The sequence below is a fragment of the Boleophthalmus pectinirostris genome, unplaced genomic scaffold, assembly GCF_026225935.1.
Source record: "Boleophthalmus pectinirostris isolate CB_2022bp ecotype Guang Dong unplaced genomic scaffold, ASM2622593v1 HiC_scaffold_17, whole genome shotgun sequence".
Classification (NCBI taxonomy): domain Eukaryota; kingdom Metazoa; phylum Chordata; class Actinopteri; order Gobiiformes; family Gobiidae; genus Boleophthalmus; species Boleophthalmus pectinirostris.
Genome location: NW_026571115.1, coordinates 16,409,676 through 16,430,695, shown reverse-complemented (window position 1 = coordinate 16,430,695; position 21,020 = coordinate 16,409,676).

Here is a 21,020-nt window from a genome sequence, read left to right as displayed (position 1 = left end):
CAATTTAAGAAAAAAAAAAAAAAGTTCTATATATTTTTGTTAGGCTATTTAAAAGTAACATTTTATCACAATTTATTTAACACAATTGACATATCTGTAGAAATTAATGGGTCTAGTGTATATGCAATTTTTTCCATGTATTTGAGCAAAATTAAGTCTTACCCCAGTGCAGACATGTTGTATAAGCTCTTGAGGTCAAAGTAAGTCAGTTGTGTGCTGTCTGCATTTTATTGTTCAATAATCAGGAAGCGCATTGTTAGCATACTAGCTGCGGTTAGCTTCACTGTGACAGCAATAGCACATTTCATGAACAAAACAGTCCTGAACAATACAAATAAATACAGCAAAACTCAACTCTGACCTGTGATCTCTGAAGTTGTGAAAAGGTCTTGTAAACACATAGTGGTGAATAATTAGGATGCTCAGTATGTATGCATGAAGCACGTGAGTAAAAGATTTGGGCCTGTGCAGTCTGTTTAAAATGAACTAGTTCTGTTCAATAAAAATCAGGTACAGTGCCTTTAAACAATAACTAGTAGGGGTGTAACAATATCCAAGTCTCACGATATGATATCGTTACGGTATGAACCTCATGGTACAATATTTACTGCGGTATCGTGGAAAAGCTCAAGATATGGTTTGGAGGCTCACGATTAGGGATGTAACAATATTCAAATCTCTCAATATTTTCATGATGTACATCTCATGGTACGATATTTATTGTGATATTTGTGAAGGCTGCGAAAAAAAAACAGTTAGTATGCTACTTTTTCCTCTTAAAATGCCTTGACAAGATTTAATCCAAAGAACTAAGACTTAAAAGTGCTTTGAACTGTTATTTCTTCATGTAGTCTACACTGAAATGGAGCAAAAGATCATGGTCTATGTAGATCCCGCTGTCTTTTTTTTTAGGTATTGCTGCACCATAACTCTGAATTTAAGCAAAAAGACATGTAATTCGATATATTGTGATGGTCCATGATATTACTGTGAGAACTTTGATGATACGATATCACGATATTTCGGTTATTATTACATTTCTAATAACTAGCTATAATCAGATGAGAATTTATACAAGGTTTACTTTGCTACTGTTTTAAATTTTTACCACAATTACATTTTTTGTCAATTTAAATATGAATTTTTAAACACCTCTCATCGCATTCCTAACATCTCTATGCGATTTGAATTCAAACAGACATATTTGCTTGGAGCGTGGAGAGCACAGACAGATGGAGAGGTGCATGAGAGAAAGATGACACAAAGGTAGCATGGATGACTCACTAGGTTTTTTTTCCTTCAGATTTTTTTTTCCTATGTTTCCTCTCCAGTCTGGATTAAAATAAAAGAAGCCCATAGCCATGCTCACAGTAGAAGGAGGGAGGGGGCACTCATCTCGGAGATAGGCTAAAAATACCGCGCCTTGTGTGGGCTGGTTGGGGGTGTTGGGGGGGTCTTCGGCTCGAGGAGAGGATGGAGGCTTATATGGATTTGGCATTATTGTATGTACAGACACAGTCCAGTTTCATTGCATTTGCAGCCTTCCCCCTTTTATTCATGCTGTCATCTACAGTAATTGGTAAAAAGCGCTTTCGGGAACTTCTGGTTTATTCAGTTAAGATCCAGTTCATCAAGTGGAAAACTAGTTAGAAAATGCTTTTATCTCGCTGACCCACCACCACCACACACTTTTTGGTTCTTCCTCTTTTACGCCTCCTCTCCACGAAACTCCATTAAACATCAAAAGCAAATCAATATCGCAGTGGCTCTCCCCACTCGGAGAAGACAGCCACCCTGCCGACTTCGCAACTCCTAATTTGTCAGGATACAAGATGGAAGGAAAACCTATTGGTCACATGTTTCATCTGTCAATTCTAAGGACGCTTCCCCTTTTGGCAATGTATTTAGTCTAAGTGATATTAACTTCTGTTGCAATAAAATGTGTTACCTATAGAGAACATTGATCCACCCTCCACAACCAGTTCTGCCTCTTGGTTGCTTTTATAATGAAAACCCGACCAATTTGTCATGCACACTAAATTACTACCTAGCACACTGTGTCAAATCAAGCTTAAATTTGCGGGTTACCTTTGCTCCACCACTGCTCCTCTATATAACACACGCTAGTGGTGAAATAGGGTGAAAGAATTCTGGCAGCAGCTATTGCATCCTTTAGAGGACTGTTCCAGGAGATTAAAACTATAAAATTAAAGCTATATAACATAGCCAAAGTAACAAAGTCTGATTTATTACAGCATACTGTAAGAAGATTAGATTGAAAGGGGTTAGTGTCGTGACGATACTACAAAATTTTTATTTCTATAGTAAGGAAAATGCTTAATGCTAATTTTGATACATCAATAGACATTTCAACACAAAATAGCTTCTGTTATAATGTAGTTTCCTCAACACAATCATACCTGGAGTTGTGTTTTGGAACATTCACACGTTTAACACAAACCCTGCATGCTTAGGTTGAGTTCTTCTCTCAAATAGATGTCATGCGGTAAAAGTGCCTCTGTGTGTTTTTAAACTCCATACACCTTCAATTGAATCATTTGGGGAATTTTAGCCCTGGAATTGTCAGTCTCTACGGAACAAAAGGTTAAAGGTAGCAGTTAACTTGAAAACTACTGCTCCGGTATGTTTCTGTTGAAAAAAACAACTTTCTAACGTGATGAAAGCTCAACAAAAATAGTCAATTTTGTGTAACATAGGGCCCTTACAAAATCGCCAGCTCAGATCTTGCACTATGGTCACCCACTACTCCTGAGGTGTGGGTCAAATGATAAGGACAAATTTCCCTACATGTCTGTAAAAATAAATCTTTTACCTTTCTCTTAATCTTTATAAATAATTCAATTTACACCTAAAATATTTTTTGCCTCAAAATATTACCTGTTTTCCCTGTGATATTTGGGACTGGCTTAACTGCTATCTGCCTCTGGGACCCTAATAGGGATTTACATATAAAAGAGTAAGAGGATCCATAGGCGACAGAAAGGGATGAAGAGGAGTTGTGCCAAGCAGGAGGGGTAGATCAGGTGCCCCAGTCCCTTGCCTCCTCTGTATGCACCAGAGTGAGCCTCCAACCACAGACGCACAGCAAAGAAATATGACAAAGTACTGCAGATGCTACATAAAAGAATTTCACACAAGCTGCTTCTCTTTTGTCTTTAATACCATGTAGTTGACTTTGTATTAGTTTTCATTGTTTAGGCTTTTTCTCATATTTGTACTTCTCGCTGACTTGTGAAATCCTCAGTTACAGCTTTTGCTTTGTGGGATAAATCAGCTTTCTTCCAATGCCGTATTAAACACCACACTGGCTAGTGGAAAATGTAATAAATATATGCAAGGGCAATGCATTTTAGAGAGCTCAAAAGCAGACCTATAATCATAACATCATCTTTTTAAAAACCAGTATTTCATTTCTCCAGCCTCTTGGTATTATTTAAGTTCTTTTTTCTTCATAATACATATTAGTGGAGAAACAGACTTCGTGGTTGCACTGTACAAATGTGCCAGACCAGATTTGCATGCAACTATATTTTACTGTACATGCAAGGTCTGAAGTGGAATATGTGGAATACATTATTTTTATATAGTAGGATAAATGCATACATTTCAATACATTTAAATTAGAAATGTATACATAAAGCACATGGTACTAATTCTTGCAATTCAAGACATTTGTCTTCTTCTCTCACTCACAAAACACTCCACCTAGTGATACATGTGTGGTGATACATAAAGTGCTCTGCTGTTTTTTTATCTACCTTCATTAGAATCATTTGGATAATTTCAGCCCTAGAATAGTCAATCTCTACTGAACTAAAGGTAAAAGGGAGCTGCTAACTGGAACTATTATTACATGACATCGCAAGGTAGAACAGAGCATTTTGAGCTTTTGAGATGTAGACAGACTAATAATAAAGGATAACTCAAACATATACAGATGAAACAAAACACAACTCCAGGTATGTTTTTGATTAGGTAACAGCATTAAAACATGCCTAAAAGAGTCAGATTTGTGTAATACAGAACACTATGGACACTACAGAAATCTGTGCACTGCATCTGACCTCTCCTTCTTTTAACGCCAGTTGTAAAAATATACTGAACCCCATTTTCAAAACTTTCCTTGATCTATAATTAAGATTTTGAGATTATTCCCTGAGATCCAACCCTTGTTTATTTAACACATATCTTGCTAACAGGCTCACCCACACAGCAGCAGCACATAACCTTTAGGGCTTCAAGAAAACAACAACCAGATATGTTGAGACAGTTGACATTGAGTGAGAGTGACCCCGACTCGGTGGAGCTGGTGTGGATAGCTTCTGTCTCGTGACCTTGAGGGCGTTTGTGGTCAGTGGTTGTGAGGGGTCATCCAGTCCCGAGAGAAGGGGGCTACGGAGATGCTACTCAAGGCAATTATCTCTGCCACAGCGGGACAGCACAAATACAGCAGCGGGGGTCTTACTCACAGCTGTCTATCCACATTCGTTGCTCTGCCATTTAAAGGTGCTGCCAGTATCATTAATAACTAATAATAACTGTTTTATTATGCAAACTAATGTGCCAGGATAACGAGTGATATTCCCTAATTTGTATGATTCATGATTGCTCTTAAAATGGATTTTGGCTGCCTGTCAGGTTGATTTGTGTGCGTAATTGGATTTTCTGTGAAGATCAAAAAACTGCTCGAATTTTAGGACAAATCATTAGAATGTTCCTGTCTGAAATTGAGTGCCATGACAACAAGCCCCTCCCGACACCCCATATTTGAAGTCTTCAGTGAAAATAATTTACTTTTGAAGGCGCACTGTGTAACTTTTCCGTTGGGAGCCCTTCACTTGCTTGTTTCTATGGATATGTCTTTGCTCTACTTAGAATGTTCCACAGTATGACATTAAACAGCTCTACCTTACATTTATTCAGTTACAGGTGTTTTTATTGCTCAGAGACACTTAGAAAAACTGGTTTGGGCTCCATGGTAAGGTTTAATTAGTCAGGCTGGCGCCACCTAGTACTTCTGCTCAATTTCATTTCTCTCCAGCGACTAGGTCAGGAATCGGAATACACTAGACCAGGTGTGTTAAACACAAATTCACAGAAGGCTGAAATTAAAAACTCAGAAATAAGTTGTGGGCCAAACTAAATATTTATTTAAAAATTTCAACAATATCTGCATGTTTTCTCTTCTTTCCAGATAAATAATGTTTAAACCTTTTCTTATTAAAATAAATATTCAGTAATAGTTTTGCTTAAACATTGAATCCAGAACAAGCATTTTAAGAAGAACAAACTTTTAAATAAATAATGTCTCTATAGCCTATCTGTAATCGGCGGGCCAGCTCTAATACATATTTGATATGCTCTCGCAGGCCAAATATAATTATATCGTGAGCCAGATTTGGCCCTCGGATCTGAGTTTGACATGTCTGCACTAGACGGTTTGCAAGAAACCCGGAAGTGCAAGTCTAGGCACCGGCCAATCAGCAAGAGCCATTCATTCTGCGTTGGCAACGATTCCCGAGATCGAGGATTTAAAGTTGGAACAAAGAAAATGTTTGGTGAATTTTATCAAGGCGAAAGATGTTATTGCCCTTCTTCCTACGGGATTTGGGAAAAGCTGAATATACCAGTTAGCCCCGTCAGCCGCACATTACATACGTCATGACCAAATAGCAGTGATTGGTTAAATAAAAAAGTACCCGCCTACCGTCGAGTGAACGAATTCTAATGCTGCGAGGTTCGACGATTTCCACACAGTGAAACCGACTGATGAATCAGGATTAATACCACACTGTGAAACATTCCAGACAAAGCAATAACACCTCCATGATGGAAAGCATTTGACGGACCCTCCAACAGAAAAGTTACACAATGCACCTTTAAGAACTTACTATAATGGTTTCCACCAAGTTATATTTTGAGTAATTCCTGTATGTTTGACTAATCCTTATTGAACAGGTATACATTTGTTACTATTATTAAGTCATTTAAGATCAATATTGTGATTAAAATGTAAAACTATGTCATAGACCAGTGGACCAAGAAACATGCAAGATAATATTTGACTTTCCCAGTACCACCAGATTTAAACCTGGACTATATCATATCTAAAATAATAATAATAAAAAAAAATCTGACTCAACCATGGATTGGATGGGTCTAAATAATGATTAACCCAGAAAGAAACTTTCATAGACTTGTATGATTAAATTCATCCAGTCTTCAGTTACTTTAGATTCCTATGCACAGATCTCTATTTTTTCATACCTTGACAGTTTCAGCTGCAATCTGCAGTGTTGCTGTGACGGGTCTGGTCAGCTGATTTAAACAGATTTTGGCACTGTCTTCTTACTCAGAGCATTTCTGAGGAAGGGGGCAGAGTGCAGCTGAAACTGTCAAGGTATGAAACAAAACGAAGTCTGTGCATAAGAATCTAAAGTATAATTTAATACATTTGTAAATACTATAACGAAACTAAATACTACTATTAATAATTGTTTTCTTGGGAATATAAAGGTTACAGGTTGATGTGCTTGTCTGTTATTCACCAATGACTGTTTCAGTGTCACTTTTCAAGCAAGGTGAGATGACTGCTGTTATAATTTTGGCCTTTACAAAAATAAATTTAACTGACTAGAACTTACTAGAAAATAAATCATAATATAACATCATTAACAATCATTTACCTGCCATTACAACTAAACCAAAGCCAGTGCAGTCAAATCATGTCCTTTTCCACAGAAGAACTTTTGGTCTAATTTGACCTTAGCTATGTCTTTTCCGACTTAATTGAAACCACTTAAGAAACGTAATCAAATGACAGACCTTTAATTGCACTGGGCGATGTTGGTATGTATCATTGCCAGAATACTGATAACTTCTGCCAGATAAAATCCTTTTGACAAATGAGTTATCTAGTTAGTGCAAATATTTCTAGTGTTGTTTTTAAGAGTGAAAAATTGTCTGGGATTGTTTGGGTCCCTGTCAGTCCTGGGTGTATTCAGACAAATGCTTTAGGCTTTTAGTCACTGGGAAAGGCTTCATTCACCAACTTACCCCGACGAGAATAAGTAAACAAACTTGAATTAATATACATAAGTTATTGTGAATTATGTTCATGGAAAAATATCACACAAAGAGAAATGTACACTCTTAGCATAACAATAGGTTGCTAAATGTCCGCCTTCTTTTCAATTCAAGGATTATAAAACCTTATGCTAATAAGGAGGAGCACTAAAAAGGTAACACTGACTAGGAATAAATGTATTCTGTTTTTCCATTAAAATATTTTGAATTAATTGGGCATAAACATTTTAGAAAGATTAACTTAAAATCCCAGTAAGTGTTTTGTTTTACACATATTAATGAAATCGACTGCTTGTCTCTATGGGGATGAGTGCTAAGAATGTTCCATAGTATGGCATTATACTTATCTTACATTTATTAACTTAAAAGTGTTCTTAAGACTGAAAAATACTTTGAGAAACACGCATTCTGACTATGAGCGGCTTGTCTCAATGAAGACAGATAAATTAAAGATCCACTGTGTAACTTTTAGGTGGAGGATTCGTCACGTGCTTGTCTTCATGGAAATTTTATTGCTTTGTCCCACAGTATGGCATTAAATTGATCTATATCTATAGAGACATGCCCACAATGCTTCCAGGCCAAGGTACAGGTCAGATCTGTGGAGAGGTGAGCTCACTCACTGTAGAAATTTATGTTTTCATTGTATTTTTGAGCAGTAAAACACCAGTAATTGAACATACATACAACATGCAATAATATAAGTTCATGGTGGATTGAAAAGTTACACAGTACACTTTAAAATGCCATACTGTGGAACATTTTAAACAAAGCTATGACACCTCCATGGACACAAGCAGTGAACTCTCAACTTGAAACACTACATAGTTTAAATTTAAAGCCAACGTTTCATTTTTTTAGAGTGTAAAACTACGATCCCAGCAGCGTTACACATCTTAGACCTGTCCCTGGGGTTTTTACTTCTGAATAGCTGAAAGGCTCTGAACCTGCCATGGGTCCCTGACTTTACCTGAGGAGACACTTCTGAGTAAGCTGCTGTTGTGTTGATGCTCATCTGAACTGACTGACGCCTCTAGTGGCTTTAAAAGAAAACACAATCTCCATTTTACCACCAGTCCCAGCGAACCACTAGGGAAGCCTACGCCGAAAGCCCAGTGGTGGAGCTGATTTTCAAAATAGTTTGATTAAAATTTTTGATTTGATTTGCTAAATATTTTTTCATCAAACTTCTATTCACATTGGAATAAATACTTGAGAGAGAGCATGAATGAGTATGAATATTAAAATAGTTATTCAGGGTCATCTGCTAGTTTTAGACTTTAATTTATTTTATTACATGAATTTAATGCGTATATAATAATATGTAAAGTGTATTGTTGATTTTTATATCCAATTTAAGAAAGATTCAGTTTTTGTGGGGCCTTTTTTGCTGTGTTTTAGAGCAATTTTAGTGCCAAATGTGCCCCGGTGGTACTTGGAAGCCAAATATTTAACAAGGTGGAACTTGGTGTGAAAAATCTGAAAGCCACTGGGCTACACTAATTGCAGGTTTTATATCTGGTAAGATTCAACAATGGAAACATGTAATTTCTGTTGCATATAGAGGCTTGTTAACAGAAATTTGGAGCCCCCCGCTAATATAAATTACTAGGAAGATGGTCCAGTTCTAGGTCCCTAAAATCCTGGGGCACGGGACAACAGACCCCTTTATCCCCTCTGTCTAGCACCCTGCATATATATGACATTATATAATTACCTAAATACTGACTACTACAGCGGTTTACATGCATCCATTCAAATTTCGATTTCGATTTGATTTATCCTGCAGCTCTACTTTGTGCTTCAACTAAATCCGTTTACTTTCCGTACAGTGCATTAATAGATTAAGGCCTAGCTGATGCTGGCGCTGTTCTTTTTTACAATATGGAGCTTGTCGCTTAGTGAAATAAAATGCTGATTATCCCGTCTAGTGTGGTCCTTCAAATAAATCTCCTCTGTTGGATTTACCAGGTACGTGTGCTTCGTCTTGAAAGGCCCCTGTCCCCAAAGCAGTGAGTCAGTGTGTGCAGTGTGGAGCTGAGATGGTCTGGGTTGGGTGGTGGAGCCAGTGGGCAGGATAATCTTCTGTAATCCTCAGAGCGCAGATTTGACCACAGTGAATGTAAGTGGTGTTTGTGGGGGTGCAGAGAAGAGGACTAGGGCTACAACATAAAGCCCTTTTGTGCCAGTCGTCGAAATTAGGTGGATAGATCTTTATTATATTGATCTAAAGAGACTAATTATCGTAATGGTGATCACATCAGATGAAGCAACTAAAGCCGTGTGTTTACTAGGGATGTAACAATAACTGAAATATCGTGCCTCACAATAATATCGTGGGCTGTCACAATATATCGAATTATAAGCTTCTTCGCATAAATGCTTTGTTTTATTGCAGCAGCTAAATTTGTTCAATTTCAGTGCAGAAAACATAAAGAAATAACTGTTAATAATAAAATAATAATATATTTTATTTACATAATCATGTAGAGAAAAGTTAAACATTAAAAGTTATTCTAAATTATCGATGGTTTTGAGATTTTTTTGTTATAAAGAATTTTTCTACCCTAATTCTTGGAAATGTGACAGTAATATAGCCTTAAGTCAAGGCATTTTAAAAGGAAAAATACTGCAGTTATATCGAATTGTGAAATGAATATCGTAATTGTATTGTACCAGGTGATATCATTACATCCCTAGTACTTACTGAGTGATTTTGTCAGTCTGCAATAAAAGATTACTGATCATGAGAAAACTTGTGAGTTGTAGTTCAAAAGCCTGGGTCATAGTTCGCACAGTGAAAAAGGGACAAAGATTATACTTAAAACTGTACAACCAAAGATATATCTGCAGTGTCTAATATTTTGGAATCACTGTTGCAGAGTGAGCCCTCCTCTTGCTGCATCCACGATCAATCTTTGTCAAACATGTGACCAACAGTAAACACCAGCACTCCTCAAAGTAACAGCAGCACTGGGCTCTTATCTCCTCGTTTCTCGTTTATTTACAAACTCTTACAAACACTAGCACACAGAGCTCACCTCAGCTAAACTCTACAACTACTTTGTAGAGTCGAGTCTGATATTAAAAATCTTGGTTGTAGGTAGACAAGAATGATTGTGTTAACCATTGCAGTGTGAATGAGTGCTGTCTTACAATTTAACAAGTCTATATTACATTCGGATCTATGTTATAATGTTATATAATCATCAAAGACATACCTGGAGTTGTATTTTGTTGTATTCACGCATGTATAACACGTAATCCCTGCATATTAGGTTGAGCTCTGTTCTCAAACAGAAAACACTCAGTTCCATGTTGTGATGCCATGTAAATAAATACATTTCTTTGGAAGGGCATCTGGTGCAAAATCTCTAGTAAATCCTTGCACACTATAGAGGCCTGGGGCTGTGTTAACTCAAATGGAAGATGCCAAATACATTTTTATCAATAGAGCTTACTTTGTTTTGAGTTAATGCAATAAAAGATCACATTTAATTGCTTGTTGCTTGGTGACATTTACAGACATGCTGTTAAGGATTAGCATAAAGGAGATGTAATTAAATGTAATTATGTTCAGTTAAAAGGACAAACTTTGAATATTCTACACAACCTTTAATTGATGTGTTCAACAATAGCTGGTCAAACATAAGTGTTTTCTGTTGCCTATGATATACACCCACCTTTGTAATATTGTTCTAATAATACTATGTGGGATTCATTACTCAGACTTGAATTTTTATCAGGCTTATAATTGTTTGTGGAAGGAAATAAAACTGAGTCAGAGGGAGACACGCACAGAGGCAGTTCTAAAAGCCCTCCTCTCTTGGCACAAAGCACACGTCGGATATGCTGACAATATAGAGCAAATGTTAAGGGCTTAATGAGAGCCAGCCCTGCACAAGGTCATCCCATTTAATTCATCATTACCAACTGTAAATGGTTCTTAAAATAGAAATGTCTTATTATTCCCATAAATTATATGCATTAACATTATCTCCACTGTGGCCATGTTCTGTCAAAATAGCAGGCTTCATGTGGTTTAATTAAGTGCTGTAGATTTGCCTATTTTCAGGGGTTGAATTGCTGTTATGTTGTGTAAACAGAATTATTGACCTAAAATACACTGAGGATGACTGAACTGAAAGCCCAAATTAGTTAAATTGGTTCACTCTAAAAAGTTAAGTAACAATATTGATTTTCTCACACTGATGGTCTAAAGTCAATATACAATTTGGTGACAAATTGACTCTTTCTGCAGTTCAGTCAATCACTGAAATAAAAACCCAACATGACATCTATAATAATATACACTGTCCCACAGAAAAACATCAGATTGGCACTTACTGTATTTTATGAACTTAGCCATTATAGGCCAAGGCAGGGTAGAGTACTATTGAGATGAGATTAAAGCTCTATATAAGTCCGATGTATTATTATTATCATTATTATTATTAGATTAGTTTAGTTAGTCTTGGAGTCACAGGGTCCCTCATGATTCGATGCAATATATAATACATGGCTTATGATACGATAATATGACTGTGTGACACATACCGGTGCAAACATACATTATATAGTACATGATACTGTATAATATTTCACTGTTTTGAACAAAGCAAATACATCTACAACAGTATTCCTTTGTTAAACCATTGAATGCATATTCTGTACAATTAATGTAATAATCAAACTGTAAACAGGCAGACTGGATACCATAAATACTTGTACTTTCTATAAATAAAATATGCTCATGCCTGTATACTTATACAGAATCTAGTTGCATTAATCCTGTATCACATCTTATTGATTCATTTTTCAATCAATCAATCAAACTTTATTTATAAAGCGCTTTTCATACAAAAAGGTAACGCAAAGTGCTTTACAGTGATTAAAAACAATCCCACATTTCCATCCACCCACTCACCAAGCCAACCCCCACACCCCCAACCCCACACAACCAAACAACCCAGACACACACACGCGCGCACACACACACGCACACACACACATGCGCACACATGCGCACACACGCCCTAAGATGGTAAAATACATAAAATCACCTATAGTAAAATGTGAGGCTGAATGCAGGTGAACCAGTTGAGAAAGCACCATCAGAGGAGCCGTCTACACCAGGAGCAGAGACGTCCACCGCCACCAGGAACCAATCACAGGGCCCAGGGGAGAGATGAAGCCTAAGCACCAACCCTCCACCAGAAGATCGCGTGACAGAACCCGGCAGCCACAGCTGACCTCCGATCCTGATGCAGAGAGCTCCTACAGAGGAAACACTGGAAATCCTAAAAAATATGCCTAAAATAAATAAATATAATAAAATGTGTACAATAGAAACAGGTAAAAGTATAAGAATTTAATCAAAAGCTAAGCTAAAAAGGTGGGTCTTGAGCCTGCTCTTAAAAACATGAACGTTCTCTGCAGCCCTGAGCTCCTCCGGCAGGCAGTTCCATAGATGAGGGCCATAGTACTGAAAAGACACCTCTCCGTGAGTGTGTGTCCTGACTTTGGGAATGACCAGGAGCCTGCTGTCGGAGGAGAGCAGGCTCAGCAGTTCAGAAAGATAAGAAGGCCCAAGACCATTAAGACATTTAAAAACCAGTAAAAGAACTTTAAAATCGATCCTGAAACTCACAGGGAGCCAATGCAGTGATTTTAAAACCGGTGTAATGTGGTCCTCATCAGGACACGTGCTGTTGAATTTTGTAATAATTGCAAACCTGAAATACACTTTTTGGGAAGACCAGAGAGCAGGGCATTACAGTAGTCTATTCGACTGGTGATAAAAGCATGCATCAGCGTCTCCGTGTTGGCCAGAGAGAGAATGGGGCGGACTCTGGCTATGTTTTTAGGTGATAAAAAACAATTTTTGTGATGTTCTTAATCTGTGGTATAAAAGTCAGCTCAGAGTCAAAAATGACGCCCAGGTTTTTCACTTGAGGAGAAGGGTTAAAAGACTGTGCTTGTAGTTTGGGTAAAAGTCTGGGCCTTAGGACCAATGACTAAAACCTCAGTTTTGTCCTGGTTAAGCTGGAGAAAGTTTTCTGCCATCCAGGATTTGATTTCTAGAATGCAATTAAAAAGAGCATCCATTGGTCTGGTGTCATCAAGAAAGATGGAAATGTAAAGCTGCGTATCATCTGCATAGCTGTGGAAGTTGATTCCATGTCTCCTGATGACACCACCAAGAGGGAGCATGTACAAGTTAAAAAGCACAGGGCCTAAAATGGAGCCCTGGGGCACACCACATGTGATTTTATGGACCCTGGAGGAGCATGTGTCTACACTCACCATAAATGTTCTGTCTGTGAGGTAGGATGTGAACCATTTGTGAACAGCACCGGACAGGCCGAGGTGTTTTAGGCGAGTTAAAAGAATAGTGTGGTCTACTGTATCAAAGGCAGCGCTCAGATCCAGTAGAACCAACACGGTCACTTTTTGTGAATCGCAATTTATTCTAAAATCATTTAAAATCTTTGCCAGGGCAGTCTCGGTGCTGTGTCACCCTAAAACCAGACTGACATTTTTAATACGCTTTACTTAAAGGGCCCATATTATGCTGTTTTCTGATCAACATTATAATGTCATCAGCAAAAACATACATGGAATTGTGTTTGTTTCATTCACACATGTTTAACACACCAACCCTACACATTTAGGCTTCTTCTCTCAAACAGACAACTTTCTGTTCCACCTTCTGATGTCATGTGGTAATACAGTGCTCCTGAATTGGCAATCTCTACTAAACAAAAGCTAAGAGGTGGAACAGAGCATTCTGAGCTTCGGAGATGTAGACAGACGAAGAAACCAGGATTGAAACGTGTGAATGAAATAAAACACTACTCTGGGTATGTTTTTGATGAGGTAACAACATTATAATATGGGCCAAAGCTCACAAAATTAAATTTAGCATAATATAGGAGCTTTAATATGGCATTCACAAATTTCACACTAGAGACATGATTGTTCTTGAATGATAGGAGGAGATTTACTTTAATTTTACTGTAGTATTTACAGTGTATATTACTGTGGCTTATAACAAGATGCATTGCCTTTGCCCTTCTTCCCTTCACTCCATTCTCAAGTGCATCCTACTGTAAACGTCACCATGAAGCAGATTCAAGCTTGAGCGAGCTTCTCTGTTTTCTTCTCATCGCCTGAGAAGAAGAGAGGGCAAGACGAGGCAAGCGGAGAGGGCAGGGCGGCCGTGGACATGCCTCTGGAGATGTGTCATTTACGGCCATGTTGACCCTGGGAGCGCACCCCCAACTCAAGCACAGTCCAATTTATCATGTGACAGATGGCAGCTATCAAGACGCAAAATGGAGTTACAGCTGCAGACAAGCAATTAATGCGTGTAATTAATGGAGAAAAATGAATATATTTAAATAAATGCATACAAATCATTGATTCAATAGATGCAATACCACATAAGAAAGTATCTGGCTTTCAAAAGAATGATAATGCCAGGAACCTAGAACCAAGTCTAAATCATCAAAGAAAATGGATTATTGTGAGCTTTAAGTCATATTAGAATGTTGTTACCTCCTCAAAAATATACCTGGAGTTTCGTTTTGTTTCATTCACACATTAGTTCACACATTATTATTCTGTCTACATCTCCAAAGCTCAAAAAGTCATGAAATGGAAGTTTTCAAGTTGGCATCTATCTTTTACTTTTTGTTCACTAGAGATGGGCAATTCTAGCTCTTAAATTGTCCAAATGATTATAGTATTACTTTGTCCTAACTAAAATCAGTTTGTCAGATTGTGTTAAAAAAAAAAGATCAGATTAAAGGCTAACTTGAGCAACAAAGCTTCAAACAGAGCAGTGCTTTCAGTTAGCCTCACACCCCAATGGTGACGATATCAGCTGCAAAATATCAATCAAGATACTCCCAAAAAATCTGTATCACCCAAGCACACCTAGCTGCAGAAACTAGACACAAGATGCAGAAAGATAAACATGCCAAAAGAACGTTTGCCCATTTAGAAGAAGCCAACATGCATAAACACATAAATGATCAGGAGGCCGCAGAGATGAGAGTGTGAGTCTTGAGACGATTCAGTTAAGCACCAGAGCCCCAGAGATTTACAGGCAGTCTATAAAAACAGCACAGTTTCCCAATCTTCTATTCCCCATAGGCCTGCCTGGTCTCCCTCAGAGCTCCCTCCTCTCGTGTAGCAATCAGGCAGGTGTTAAATGCTCTGGTGATGTGCTGCTCATGTTGGTGCTGGCGATGAAGTGGAGAAAAGAAAAGGGAGGGGGGGGGCTTGTGCTGTTGTGTGTATTATGGGGGGGTTAGGCGGGGGGTTGAAATTGCATGTGGAAATAAGCATCTGTGCTCGCCTGGCAGAGGAGGAAGCGGGGGCAGGAAATAACTGTCATTCTCCACCGAGGCTGAGCGTACGGAGAGGGCAGCTTAATCATTAACTTAGTGAAGGGGAGAGAATGGACCACTATAGGTTTTCCTTTTCAAGTCCTTTAAGTCTTACAAAGCCAATTCCTCTGGTCAGCTTGGTTTGTGCTTGTAAAATCCTGAACATCAGATAGAGGCTTATCTTGAATCAATCCAGGCAATATCAATATATTACGTATATCTAGTATATTGTATAAATACTATAAAACAGAGAACACTGATGATTTAAAGCACCCACATTATGCAATTCTTTTATCTATGCTACAATACTATTTCCGCATCAAAAACATACCTAGAGTTGAGTTTTGTTTCGTTCACCGTTGAGTTTTGTTTCATTCACCCGTTTAACACACAAATCTTGCATATTTGGACTGAGTTTTTCTCTCAAACTGAAAGTCCTGTTCCACCTTGTGACAGATTAATAACAGGATTACTCAAACGTGTGAATGAAACAAAACACAATTCCGGGATATGTTTTTGAGGAGGTAACAGCAAGATTATAACATGGCACACAAGAATAAATTAGGTGTAATATAGAACCTTTAAATTTGGGCGTTATACCGTGTTTACATTTGGTGGTACTGGGAAGAGATTCTTGGAGTGAAAAGTTTGAGAACCACTGAATAGGAGAAGGCAACATTATTGCATCTTATATAAAAGTTTTGGATCAAACCAACAACTATTACAAGAGCAAAGAGCATTTAGTAAAAAAAGTACTTTTGTACACATTCATAGACCTATTTGTGATGATGATTCACTAGAGCACAGTTTTAGTGACAGATGTCCCCAAAAACACAGCTGGGAGGCTGCAGGCAATGCCAATGGCTACTAGACTCCAAAAAACACTGAGTTGTAATTTTCAAACTTCACTGTACTTGATGCCTAATGTCATACGATTTGAGATGAGAAGGAGTAATTGTGGGGTTCTATTTCATTGTATTCATGTCAAACCACCTTTGACCTGTGAAAAATGCTATACAAATAAAATCTACTAACTTACTTATTAAAACTGTGCCACTACTACTACTACTAGTACTACTACTATGGTGCAATGGCTACTATGCATTTTCAAACTTCACTGTTCACACTTTAATTTCCTAGGTGTTGAGATTAGACGAGCCATTTTGTCCAAAGGGTAAAAATTATGCCTTTTTGAAGAATAGACATTAGGTTTGTCACACTTTTTATGATACGAGGGTTCCCTCTGGTTACATCATGAGCAGTGGACCTGTCCCTAAGTGAACATTTGCCCTCTCGGAATGATTGATCACTGGAGGCAGATTCCCTTGGGTGTGAGGCAGAGGAGAGCTGACATGAGTCGGACTTCTGGGAAAACCGCTGAGGAAGCATCCGGAGCAAGGGGAGGAGATGGGGCGGGGGTGTGGGGTTGGTGGGGGTGTGTTTCCCTGGTGCTGACTGGTAATGAATAATCAATGGCCTTAGCGGGTCAATGGAAGAGCAGAATGTAAATCTCCTCAACACTCTGGAGTAGACTTATAGGTTTAATTAAACTAATCACTGCATTGACGAGGAGAGCCCAAGCTCTTTGAAGCCTGCCATATTAATGACATCAAATCAACCGTTGCTTTTTGTGTGAAAACGAGAGAAAATTAAGCTGCAAAACTGGCCCCCAGCTCCACACATTCCCAACTCCACACACAGTAAGAAAGATGGATCAAGCTAATTTAATAACTGAAGTAAACTCTGAAGTCATGACAATCAAGCATTGTATTACAAGTCACATTTCTCCATCTTTTAATCAATTAAAGCCCTTTAAAATGAGTGGCTCAAGACATTGATACTATGCACTAGTTCTTTTAAATCATATTATTGCCCTTACAAATTGTACATGTATGTTTTTAAAGTTCATACACCTATACACCTTCTCTGGACTTGTTCGAATCATTTCTAAGCTAAAATTGCCTTGACTACAAAATAGCATTTTTAATAACTTTTTGACCATACTACATTTTTGACCATACTGAAATAGCTTTTCTCCAGTCCATACATCCTTTTGTATATTATTATTATATATTATATATTATATTTTGTTTGCATAGGAATCCTGAATAATGTACTGTTTTTCACATGTACATTTCTGTACACATGCAATGGAATTACAAGATATAAGTGTCCAAAATCACTTAGTTGATACTGATAAATAGGGGAAGGCGATATATTTAAATATTTTTGTAGTATCCCCATAATGATAAAAACACAATACAACATTATGTCAATCCAACAGAAATGTACTAAAACAAGTCTTTAAAGCAGCGGTCTCCAACATTTTTCCTCTGCTAAGCTACCCTTACAAAACGAAAATTCCAGAGAGCTACAAATTTTAGCACTCTTAAGAAATAAAGTATACATAAGAGCCATGGCAAGGTACAGTTAGATAAAACATAAACCATTATTTATTTATGAGTGCTCAAAGTCAGGCATTATAATGATAGATTTACAATAATAATAGGCATTTAATTGATCAAATTTTAGATAATCAGGACAATACATGTAATCCAGAAATTCCTTGGCGAGCTACTTGGAAGGAGGTAGAAATCTACTGGTAGCTCCCGAGCTACAGGTTGGAGACCCCTGCTTTAAAGATAGTTGAGATTTAAGTATGACTGTAAAATTACCCAAAAAAGAGCAGAAATCTGTACCCTTGCTTGGAAGTTCTTGGAAGCTCTATTTGCAACTTTTTTACTATAAATGATCTACATGATATTCAAATTTTGTACATCTTCAATACACCATTCATGATAGAAACAATATTACAATAATCCACCCACTACTACTGATAAATATACAGTAGTCTATGGGACCCTTAGGCAGACAAAACACAACTGCACTTTATTTTACACCCAGTACATCCAATAAACAACACTTCTCACATTTTACAATTTGCTGATCACACGGAGAAGCTGTATTTGACATATCAGTTACTAGGGAGGCACCGATGTGATTCTGATTTTTGCTAGATCAGATATCGGCTTCCAAATATCGGTTCAGTCGATACCCTAGTTTGGCGTATAAATTCATGTAATAAGCTTTATTGGTTATAATTGGCCTACAAAATCTCATAATGTTTGAACTTTTATTTATACAAAGCTGCTCTATAGTTAGTAGACAGATAAGTAACAGCTACATAACACATTTGGATTAGTTTTGTCTTATTTTTATATAAAGAAAATAAATGCTGTTTTTAGCCTCTACACTGTTATCAGTTGATATCGTGAATAGGCAATTACTTAAATAATATCGAAATCGGTATTGGAACTGAAAAAGCTGGATCCCTATCATTTACCATATGTTTCAGCAAACCTGTCTACAATAGTGAGTGGTGTTATATGGCAGACCACACCATCCTCTGGTCGACAGGGACAGTTTGTTATCTACTGTAAGGAGCAATCACTGAGCCGGCACAAATCCCCCTCTCCCCTGAAACCACTGATCATCATGTCATTGTCCACAGCAATGCACTCCAGGGATCCAGCTCTCGTCTCACACAAAAAAAACAACTACCCACCCATTCGAAATACAGTGTGTGCGTGCCTATTAGTAAGCTTTGAAGTTAATGTTGTGTGTGTCTCTGTGAGTCACTTTGAGATTTTTCACCAGCTATTATTAAGATGGGACTTGCTGTTTAATAAGATGCAGTAATTGTCTCCTCATCACATCTCTGGAGATTACAAAGGCAACTGTCAGGTGAATAAAAAATCTTTACCATGTTTGAAGCACGGTGTGTTTTCAACAGACGCAAATGAGTTGAATGCAGAGGGGTTTTCATGTGACCGTAAACTTACCGCTGTGTGTCCCAGGAGGATCATAAACAAATATAAATTAAAAAGAGCATGACTGGGGATGAAAGGTAGAAAATGTTGTAGTAGCTAGTCTAAATAACACTACTGCTTTATATATACTACTGCTACTACAAGTACTTGTGTAGTTACCACCAAGATTACTACTACTATTGCTATAACTGCTGCTACTCAAGTATACTTTTAATATAATTTTTAATGCAAGTTTAATTGTTAGGTCAAAAATACATATTATGCTATTATCTTACCTTATTATCAGCTATCTTTCATTCATTGTTTGTACTTTGCAACTTGAAGCAAATGATTCAATGTAATGTTCTACTTTTTTAAATATTAAATACTACTACTAAATACTAAATACTACATTTACAATCAACTTTAAGCGGGAAAAAAAGATTTAAGGTGAGGAAAGGTAGTACAATAAGATATAAACTGCAGAGAGAGATGAGGGGAGCAATAGGAGGGGAGTCTGAGCGACAAAAATGAAAATAAAACTTATAAAACATGTTAATATGTTGTTTTCAGTGAATATAACACAATTAAAGGTAAGTAATCTAAATATGTTATGTGTTAGTAGTTAATGCCCCATAGAAGTAAAATACCCTCTCTTTAATATGAACACAGAAAGTTGTTTTAATTACACTATACAGTAGGCATAATGTTTACTCTAAATATGAAATTAATTTAGCACATTTCTCCACAGAATATTTTTGAATAATGCTTTGCCTTTTAAAGACTACCTGTATCCCCTGTGGATTATGAAACAAACGTAGACTGGGGATGTAAAGACAGAGACTGAAGAAGAGACACAGCTTGACAAGACAGCTCATCTTTACTGTGCAGCTGAAGCCAGGCGTAATGCCAGGTTCCACTCACCTCCTTGTTTCCACTTACAGAAAAGGGCTGGAAAATATACTGTCTGTAGTTTCCTCATTTGGTATGTATATATTGAACTAGTACGTGTGTGAATATCTTATCTCCTTCACTGTGGCTGCTGTCAACAGACTCAAATAAGCACGTACAAATGCAGGTACCTCCACACTCGCACACAGTAATGACCAATCTGTATACCAAACAATGATAAAAGGTTATACCCGCCAGTATAAACAAAAAGTTTTCCACTGAGACGAGGGCAAATTAAGAATGGAGACAATGATGTAATACAGGTTCAGGGGTGTGCTAGGTTGCAAAAAAGGTCTACAGGCAATACAAGAACGTAGTACTTGTTTTAAAGAAGCAGTCATCCATATCTTGTCTTAAAAAAGTAAAATGCAGAAGCGATGTAGCGTACAGAGGAAACCACTTGCCTTACCACAGGTCACTCAAAGTTAAGGAAGTAATCAGTACTTAAGTAAGAATGCTGTTATTTTAGCGAAAGTACTCAAGTGAAAATAAAAGATACTCTATGACTATTTAACTACTACTACTACTATTATTACTATTAGCACCCCCACAATCTCTACCTAACTACTACCACTACGACAACTACATAACTACTAACACCAATTATCACAGCTACTAACTACTACTACCAAAGTCAATTTTTCTACAACCTAACTTCTACGAAACTAACACAACTTACTACAACTACTATTAACTACCACTATAACTAATACTAATTCTATTATCTACTACTATGACCTTACTACTGCTACATGTA